Here is an 11077-nt window from a genome sequence, read left to right as displayed (position 1 = left end):
AACATGTTTATTTTTATCTCAAAAAAGACAAATTAATACTAGGATACTACAGACAAAAACATACAGGTACACCTTGAAACAAAATAAATACATGTAATGCAGAAACACTCAACCTAAGGTTTTTTATTAATTGCACCTATAAGTAACTATGGTTATCTTTTAAATTTGTTGTAATTACCCTCGCATTTTATAACATTATCGGAAGATGACTACTGTTATCATGGATAACATTAGTCATCGTTAACATACATTAGAAAAATATATACATACACATACTTAAATATGTATATATACATACACAAACATATGTATATGTGTGTGTGCTATGCACCATGGGATATGTGTATGCACACAGACACACCCTAAATAACTCATTGTGTGTGTTTATATATAATGATTTAGTATCTGCATGTGTGCGTGCTTGCATTTGTGCGTGCATGCGTGCGTAGGTGTGTGTGTGCTTATATATATATATATATATATATTTTAAAATATATATATAAAATAATTTTATATATATATATTAAGAATGCACACCAATATCAATACATAAATAAGTAGACACACACACACACACACACACACACACACACACACAACAAAAACCCACACCCCACAACACCACCACGCAGTATATGTGTATATATGAATGTATATTGTGTGTGTGAGCGTGTGTTATATATAATATAATATATATAATTTTTAAATATATTTTTAAATGATATAATGGTAATGCATCATTATATATATATATCTATATATATTATATACTTATATTTATAAATGTATGTATACGTGTGTGCACATAAAAATGTGTATATATATTTTTTACATCGGGGAATATTATGTATTTATGTATTGAAAAACATGTACACATCTATACCTATGGCTATGTATATATATAGAGAGAGAGTTGGCGGGTATATATATATATGACAGCATGTATATATGTGTACGGACACATCGTTATCTCATGTATATAAGTTTTTCAACTTTATCATAGTTACCATCTTTATTGTATTTATTTTATGCATTTTACAGGAAATTTACTCCTGAGAATACAGTCTGATAGCATAAAACAAAGAAAATGGGAAAAAATAAAAAAAAAAAATCTTACTGAAAAAAAGCACGCTTTCGTTTTTAGACTCAAAGGCACTTTCTCATCCAAAAAAAAGGTCACAACGAGTATTAAACTGGTGCGCAGCGAAACTCACACACACGACTTCTTTTGTGGCACAAAAGTTTTTAGTAAAGATGAAGTTTGGAAAGAATTTTGCAATTTTCAATTTTCCCTTTGGGCATTTAAGCGTATTTTCTCCACCATCAAAAAATAGTTTTTTTTCAATTTTAAAATTTGATGTCTAGCACATTTTTTTTTTAACCTTACCATTTAAATACATTCGAAAATTTTATTATTTTTTTTTTTTGCCAGAATAAAATGATTTTCAGGCATTTGTGCTCCGGGGAGCTCCCGTTTGCGTTTTCCAATTGAGAACAGAGGGGAGCCCCTATGGCTATCGTCGTGCTACGAATCCCAACCTCCACGGGATACGGGAACCATCGAATCTACAAGAATCTGCCGAGCCGAACGGACGCTGAGCCCTCTATCGCACGGTCATGTAAGGCTTTTCAGCTTCCTGAAACCTATACAACCCCGTTGTATTACCATAAGAGGTCTGCCGATCCTGAATGAGCGAGCTTCTTTTTGTTTCTCTTCCGCATCTTAAAACACCAACTGCCCCGCTACGCCCCTTACAGCATTCCGGGTACCAAAGAGGTCTGCTAAAGCTGAGGCTTCTCATGGAAAACCTTATAACACAAAACCCCCTTTTTTTAGGTATAAATGTTAAAGAGGGGGCCAACCCCCAATTACAGACCCAATGGATTACACATACTAGGTTTGGTTTTAAACATTTAAAAAAAGAAAAACTGAAAAACCCCCAATACGAAATTTTCCAAATTTATTTAAAAAAAAATTTTTTAAAAAGGGGAAACCCTTTTTTAGGGGTTTTAATAAAAAAAAAAAAAATTTTAATTTTTATTTTAAGTTTTTATTAGAATTTGGGTTACCCATTTGAAAAAAATTTATCCATTAACTTTCCGGTCCTGTTTTTAATTTCCAGGGAAAAACGTTATCTTGAAATTTTAATAACGTGAGAAATTAGCAACGGACAGTAACACAAGGGGTATAATGGGGTTAATATTGAAAATAAATAACCAATGATAAAAAAAAAATGAAAAAAGAAAACAACGGTGAATTTCATAAATTTTTATGGTTAAAGTTTTTTAGCAATGTTCTGGCAAGATTTTTTCTATTTTTTATTTGATTTTTTTTCGGATTTTCTAAATTTATTATGGACCTTTTAAAAGAAATGCACTAAAAAATCTTCCCCAATAATATCGCAAAAATTTTTGGGCCAAAAAAAGCTCGAGCAAAATATGTCAGCACGTTTAGCCAAAAGATTGCACCGTGAGATATCAATAACTGATACATAATTATTTGTCAAATTTACTTGGTTTTGCTCTACTTACCAAAAGAAAAACCAAAAATTCCCCTCTTTTATTTATAAAATAAATTCCTTTCCCTTAACAGCTGTCGATTCCCTTTTTTGTAAAAAGCTTTTCTTTTGGGTTCAAACACTTATTAAAGTGAAGTACCGGTTATGTATTTTTGTTTCTCTGTAAGGATATTCTTGTGATAGAATCTAAATAGGAAACTATCCATTTGCTATAATGATACATTTGGTAAGAATAATGAATCAATACTAAAAATATTTTTTATAGCATCACTTTCATCACACAATACAAAATGGCTTTTTTCATACCCCGAAAAATTTGAGGGTATACGGAAGTTCACGAAATGTCTATGAATGAAATGTTTCCCAAACAGCCCCACAGGTTTTATGTTTAGTATTATCAGGGGGTATCGGCCAACATACACACACAAACAAAAACGCACCGCAAATTGAATATGTATTATTTCGATCTCTTCTATTATCATATAATTTATGTATGTACTATCCACACCACACACACACAACAAATACATTAAGTACATAATTCATGTTCATATGTACATGTATTAGGGAAACGTATATAATTATATATATATTAATATATAAAATTTTATAAATATAAAAATATAACATCCCTACATATTCATACATATATAAAATTATTATTCATACATAACACACATAATTTACAATATGGGAAACACAGGTTTAGATCAAAAAGGGAATGAAAAAATGTGTAAAAGAAAGAAGACATGAAAAAAAATCCGAAAGGGAAAACATTCCGCCTCGTCGCCATTTACCGTTAAAATTTTTTTTCGTTTATGAAAAACAACCGTCACCTCCTTTTCCCATCTCTGTACGGTGCCCCCATGCCATAAGGTCATAAAAGTATAAAAACTGGTGCCAAACAGTAACCAAAAACACACCCTGTTGTGGCCACAGCAAAGTCGTTTTACCAAGATGAAATTTTTGTAAATAGTTTCCGATCCTTCAATATTTCAATCTTTTTTCAGCAATCTTTAAACTTTCCCAAAAAAAGTAAAATGACCCTTTTTAACGTGAAGTTTGTTAAAATTTATTACATTATGATGTACATACACACATTATGTTACATGTATATGTATATATAATATTATAGCTATATTCCAAATTTTTAAATATCTAACAGAACAAAAATTATGACTTGCGGGGCGTTGTGTCTTGGGGGGCACCATTTACGTTTCCGAATTTGAAAAAGCAGAGGGGAGCCAGTATGGCACGTTCTAGATACACATCCATTTTACACAGATACAATGCCCCCAAATTTTTAAGAGATCAGCAGAGCCTGAAGGGGACGCTGAGCCCTCTTATCCCCATGGTTTTAAGGCTTTTGGCGTTTCTGCAACCTTTTTACACACCCGTTCGTACCACCACAGAGGTCTGCCGATGCTGAAGCGATGCTGACCTTCGTTGTTACTTTTCCGCAACTTACCCCCCATTTGCCCCTTTTACGCCCCTTACAGCGTTCACGGGCCCAAGGGGTTTCGTGAAGTGATCTTCTCATGGAACCCTTTCATGGAATCACACCACACTCCCATTACTTCGGAGGCCACCCCAACCATGGGCTCTATAGAGTCCGCGGACCCTAAGCTAGGTTTCCCACTTTTTTACACTCTACACCTCTGTAGGGTCGGTTGTGCCCTAGGGCCCATCATTCTAAGGGGTCTGCACCCCATCAAACCCCATCGCTCCCGTGCACTACGACCTGTTTCTCTTTATAAAACCCGATACTATAAGCTTTGGGAAGGGACTGAACGATTTAGCTGATATGGGCACGGTGTGTTCAATAAAGGTAAAAATTATCGATTTCTGTATCTAAAATTTCCTAAAAGATTACCAGCTAATAGTTATTTTTCTTAAAAAAAAGTAAAAAACAATGCAATCAAAAATCTTGAAAAGAAAAAAAACTATAAAATAATGATATGAAAACAATAAAAATAAAACAATAAAAAAAGCGTAAAATTTTGTAACAAACATCAATAACGGCAATAAAATTGTAATAGGAATGGTAATAAGAACAATAATAAAATAAACAAAAGCAATAATTATAAAATTTATTAATGGATTGTTTAAGAATTTTGCATAACTTTATTGGGGTCGATAGCCCTTTCCATTTTTGTACCCTTTGGCTCTTGACCGGCCGGGGCTGGGACCCCTCATTTGGGTTCTTTCTTCCTCAGTTTTTGGGGTTTTTGGCTCGTTTTAAATTTTCGTTTGGGAAAAATGAGGTTTTTGAGACACGCTAATTTTGAATTAAAAGGGGATATTGACTTTCTTAGTGTCTTTTTATTTTCCTTAAAAACAATGTATGTAATAGGAAAATTTCAAGAGAAGTAAAAATTATTGTTACTATTATAATATAATTTAATAAAATAAAGCTGAATGGTAAAAAGTATAAAACTTTTTTAATGAGAATCCATGTATATATGATAGATGCCACCCCCCCAAACACAAAAATGTAGAAACATATAGTATGTACGTATATATATGTAAATGCATATTTATCTCATTTATCACATTACATAATTGTACTCCTGGGAGCTGCCGTCTGCGCTTCGAAGTTTAAAGCGAGATACGGAACCATCGAATTAAAAGATCGCCGATCCCGAAGCGGGGCGCGAGCCCCCTTATCGTCAGGTCATGTAAATCTTTAAGCGTTCCCGCAAAACCCTTTCACACTCCGTTCGTAGTTTTCCATAAGAGGTTTCCGATCCTGAAGCTGTGTGAGCCTTCTGTTTTTTACTCTTTCCCCAACTTTCACCCCAACTTCACCCTTTACGCTCCCACAGCATTCACGGTACCACAAGGGTTGCTCAAGTTTTCTTCCATGGAAACCCCCAGGGAAACTACAGCACTCCCATTTTTACGGGGTCCTCCAACATGACCTCTATAAGAGGTCTGCGGATCCAAAGCTGAGGTGAGCTTAACTGGTATTATCCTAACCTATCTTTGGGCCCATTGTGCCTTACAGTCATATCACAAAAGATCTGCTGAAGCTGAGGACAACCATCCACACCCTACGCTGTGCAAATAAAGACCCCCGCTCCATTTTCCAACCCAGTCTACTAAAAAGGAGAGAAAAAATTTAAAAGGTTTGCCCTATGGATTTCAGTGTGGTTCAATAATAAAAAAGGAAAAAACAACTTGCACATTTTTATTTCCCATTAAAGCTGGTTAACTAATAGCTAGAATTAGTGGAAAATTCATCATAATTGTAAAAATAAGGTGATCATCCATGGATAGTACTTTGTCTGGCTCCTATTCCCAGGGGATTTAGTCACTCTGATATAACGTTACTCTTTGAACTTACGGGGAAAATTTTGGGTGAAATTGGGAACGGATAGTAACATAAGGGTAGTAATGAGGTTAATAACAATAATAAATAATCAGAAGGTAATGAGAATGATGAAAGTAACAGTGAATTTCATAAAAATTATAGTGTGTCAAAGTACATTTAGCAATGTTCTTGGCAAGACATCTTTCTACACTCAAGTCTTAATGAAAATCCTAGTTGGCAACTACCGACCTAAGCCCCACCTTATCACCTTTATTCATTGCATATATTAATATCTTTTTAATTATTTTTTTCTTAATTCGTTTTCGGTCTCATTTATCATAGTTATAACTGAACCATTTTCAAAGAAAATGCACTGAAATAATGTTGCCATATATCGCACAATTATTGGGGTAAAAAAATGAGGTAGAGCGTTTAGCCAATGAGACTGCACCGTGAGATATCAGATATAGTTTAATACATAATTATTTGTATAATTTTTTTCGTATTTTAGGTTTCCCGAAAAAGATCAAAACCCTCTTTTTTTAATTTAAATAAGCGTTCCCTTACCTTTTTAAACTGTCAGATTATGCTTGGAAAAAGCTACCTGGTTTTGTGTACCTTGATTCTTTGTAACGATATTCATTGTGATAAAATATATAACTATGCAGTTAGTAAGAATAATGATATCAATACTAAACAATATTTCTTTAAAGCATCAAATTCATACACTATAGAGAATGGAAAATTTCATATATTCTGTGCACGAAACCGAATAATTTATCGAATATACTGGAAGTTAACGAAACCTCCCGTTTTATGGAGTGATTACAAACAGACCCACAGATCCCATGCTTTGTATCATCAGGGTACATGCACACCCCACACACACACACACAAAATCACAGCAATTTATTTTTCTATTTCAATTCCCCCCATATATACTATATATTTATGTATGTGTACCACACGCAAACATACAAACTATATTCTATTCAGGGGATATTATTATGTGAAAAAAGTTTATAAATTTTTATTATAATATAGATAATATAATATACCTATATGTTTATACAAATATATCTAAATATTATTCCATATCATTTATAATATCGGGAAAAACGGTTTAGATCAATATGGAATGGGAAAAATATGTAAAAGAAAAGAAGACTGACGAGAAAAAATCCGAAAGGTGAATATATTCCGCCTTGTCATTTATCTGTTTGCAATCTATTAAAAATAACACGTCGCTTCCCTTTCTCATACTCTGAGCGTTTCTCCTGCCCCATCAAGATCATAGACGTATATAAACTGGGGGCAAAAAAGTAACTGACACACAAACTGGCCCAGCAAGTCGCTTAAACCCCAAGGTGAAGTATTTGGCAAGTAGATTAGCGATCCTTCAATATTTCAACTTTATTTAGCAATCTTTAATTTTTTTAAAAAGTTTCAAAAACCCTGCCACCATTACGAAGTAAAAAATTTTTTTTTTTTTAACGTGACAGTTGTGTATATTATACATAATATAGTTGTCCATACACAATATATGTATAAATGTACATGATATATATTATTAATTATAGCTATTTTTTTCTCATTTTTAAAAATCTAACCGAACCAAATTGCGACTTTCAGGCGTTGGTCTTGGCGGCCTGTTTTTCGCTTTCCCAAGTTTAGAAGCGAGAGGCGGAGCCCAGATATGGGTATCGTTTTGTAACAAAACCCCCCCCTACACAGTTTACAAATTCCACCAAAAACTACAAAAGATACAGGCCGAAGCGGAAGCTGGGTTTCTTATCACCATGGTCATGTAAGGGGATTTCAGGTTCCCGCAACCATACACACTCCGTTGTAGCTACCATAAGAGGTCTGCCGATCCTGAAGTGATGGAGCCTTTTGTTGTTTACTCTTCCAAACTTTCACCCCGTTGCACCCGTCTACGCTCCTTACAGCGTTCATGGATACCACAAGATTTTTGCTGAAGGATGTTTCTGGAATCTTCAGGAATCTACAGCCACACCCCATTTTCTTCGGGGGCCACCCCAAACCCTGGGCTCTATAAGAGGGCGCGGGCCCTAAAGTGAGGCTTCCAGGTTTTTCTACACCTGTGTATGGTCGAGTTGGTCTCGGGCTCATATTAAGGAGGTTGCACACCCATCCATCCCTACGCTCCCGGGGAAAACAGACCTGTTTCTCTTAAAAACCCGATACTACTAAGCATGGGAAGGACTGAACGATATGTAGCATCGGTGTGTTCAATAAAGGTAAAAATGTCATAGATTTCTATATCTGAAATTCCTATAAGGATTATCCAGCTAATAGTTATACTTTCTTAAAAATAATTAAAAAAACTAATGCACATCACAATTTTGTAAAGAGAAACTGTGAATATTAGCTGACACAGTTGTCTTGTGTTCTATATACAAATGGAAATACTGATATCAGTAAATGACACACTATAGAAAGACAAATGTAGTAATATCAATAACAGCAATAAAATGATAATGGTTTTAATAATGACAATAACGATTATGATCATGGTATTGATAGTGATGATGATAACAATTATGGACGAAATTTAATGAATGTTGGTGTGGACCTTGCAATATGACATGCCACATGAATTCCAGATAGCAGGAAGCCTTTCCCTAAATATTTCAACGCCGCTTCGAAAAGAGGTTAAGCTTGTCGCTTATTTAGTGGAAGCTGCAGCGCCTACGGACACTACGAATTTACGTCTACAATTTCTAGTAAAAAGAAAGCTGTGGTCAAACTTTTTAATCTAAAATAATGATAATAAATAAATAAAATAAATAAAAATATAAGACTAGGATACTACTGACAAAAACACACAGGCACACTTTTGAGCACAAATAAATGCATGTAAATACATAAACACACTCACCCTAAGATTTGCATTACAATCGTAGTTTTAAAATCATCGTAAGCATGACTACTGTTATCATGGATAACGGAAGATTAGAAAACATACATATATATGTATCTATATATTTATATGTATACACATCTGAATATGTGTGTGCCTGCGTACATGCATGTGTAAGTGCACACACACGCACACACACATATATATAACTCGAATGTATATGCAGTGATATTTTATGATTCCACATGTATCAATATAGAAGTGAATATATATATATATATATATATATATATATATATATATATATATATATATATATATGTGTGTGTTGTGTGTGTGTGTGTGTGTGTGTGTGTGTGTGTGTTGTATGTATATATAAATGAGTGTGTATGTGTGTGTGTGCGTGCGCGAGTGTCTGTGCGTGTGTGTGTGTGTATGTTCATACATATATATTACGAATCCATAGCTATACTTTATCAGTATATAAATAAGTAAATATATATCTATATATATATATATATATATATATATATATATATATATATATATATATATAAGCGTATATCTGTGTTTGTGTGTGTGTGAGCGTGTGTACATCATGTATATATATAAAAATATATGTATATATTTAAATTATATATATATACGTATATGTATAAAAATACAAATATATATATATATATATATATATATATATATATATATATATATATATATATATGTATAGATATGTACATACATCTGTTAGTCTATCTATATATGTGTGTGTGTGTGAATATTGAAATGTGTATATATATGGGATAATATTATGTATTATGTGTGTGGAGAACATATATGTATTCATCTTTCTCTCTCTCTCTCTCTCTCTCTCTCTCTCTCTCTCTATATATATATATATATATATATATATATATATATATATATATATATATACATACATATATATAGAGAGAAAGAGGTGTGTGTTTATATAAAATATGTACATGCACATATATGTACACACACATATATCGCTATAATAATTTACAACCCTATCATAATTACCATCGTTATTATAGTTTTTATTCATTTTTACAGGAAATTCTACTCCTGAGAATTTACATCAATTATTAAAACATAAAACAAAAGAAAAGAAAATTATAAACGCAAAAAAATTATTAGAATGACAGTAATAATGTTTATAGAACAACATAGAAGGAATCTATATGCAAAAAGAAAGGGACAGATAAATGGCAAGAGAAGCAGGCAACATAGGTGAGTCTAATGCTTCAACATCCAGTATCTGTTAGCATTTTTTTCTTATTGAAATAAGCAGACCTTTCACTTTTTATAAACCCCAGCTGCATCCATCTACACTCCTTACAGCGTTCATGGGTACCACAAGAGGTCTGATGAAGCTGATGCTTCTCATGGAACCTCTTATGGAATCTGCAGCCACACTTCCATTACTTACGGAGGCCACTCCAACCATGGGCTCTACAAGAAGTCCGCGGGCCCTGAAGCTGAAGCTTCCACTTGTTATTATTATGTCCCTTTTGTTTATGGTCCCATTGTGTCCTACGTCCATGATATCTACAAGAGGTCTGCTACAGCTGAAGCAGAACCATCCACCCCATATGCTCTCGTCACTACATAACTGTTTCTCTATATCAACATAAATAATAATAATGATAATAGCAACAACAGCCATGATAATATAATAAATATACAATGATAACAACAATAGCAATGATAATGGTGGTATTCATAATAATAATGATAATTATAGTAAAAACAATAATAACAGTAATAGTAGGAATAACAAAAATATCAACAATAACGATTACAGTTATAACAAATGTACTAGCGATAACAATAGCATAATGATAATAACAACATTAATGATGATAAGGATAATAATAATAGTGATAACGCTAATAACATTTAATGATAATATTGATAATGATAACAATAATGATATTAATAAATATAGTAATGGTAACAGAAGTAATTATAACAGTAACAGCAATAATGATCATAATAATAATAATAACAATAACAACAGCGTTCGCAATGAAAACACGTTTAGCAATGATGACAATATGAAAATAAAAGGAATAATGATAATGTTATCAGTAACTTTTACAAAATGTTGCATAGCCCCTTTCCTCTCTCCCTCGATTGGCTATTTACTTCTCTTCACATCCTTGGATTCTGACTCAGTGATATGGTTGATTTCGATAGGAAAATATCGGTTAGTGAGACATTAGTTTGTCTTTCAAGGGATGCTGACACTTTTTTTCTTTAAAACATAATGTAGTTAATAGGAATAATGACATGAAAGGTGATAGTGTTCTTAGTGCTATTAAATGTAACGATCGT

The sequence above is a fragment of the Penaeus monodon genome, chromosome 42 (assembly GCF_015228065.2).
Source record: "Penaeus monodon isolate SGIC_2016 chromosome 42, NSTDA_Pmon_1, whole genome shotgun sequence".
In the NCBI taxonomy this organism is placed as follows: Eukaryota; Metazoa; Arthropoda; class Malacostraca; order Decapoda; family Penaeidae; genus Penaeus; species Penaeus monodon.
This window is presented reverse-complemented; position numbering follows the sequence as displayed.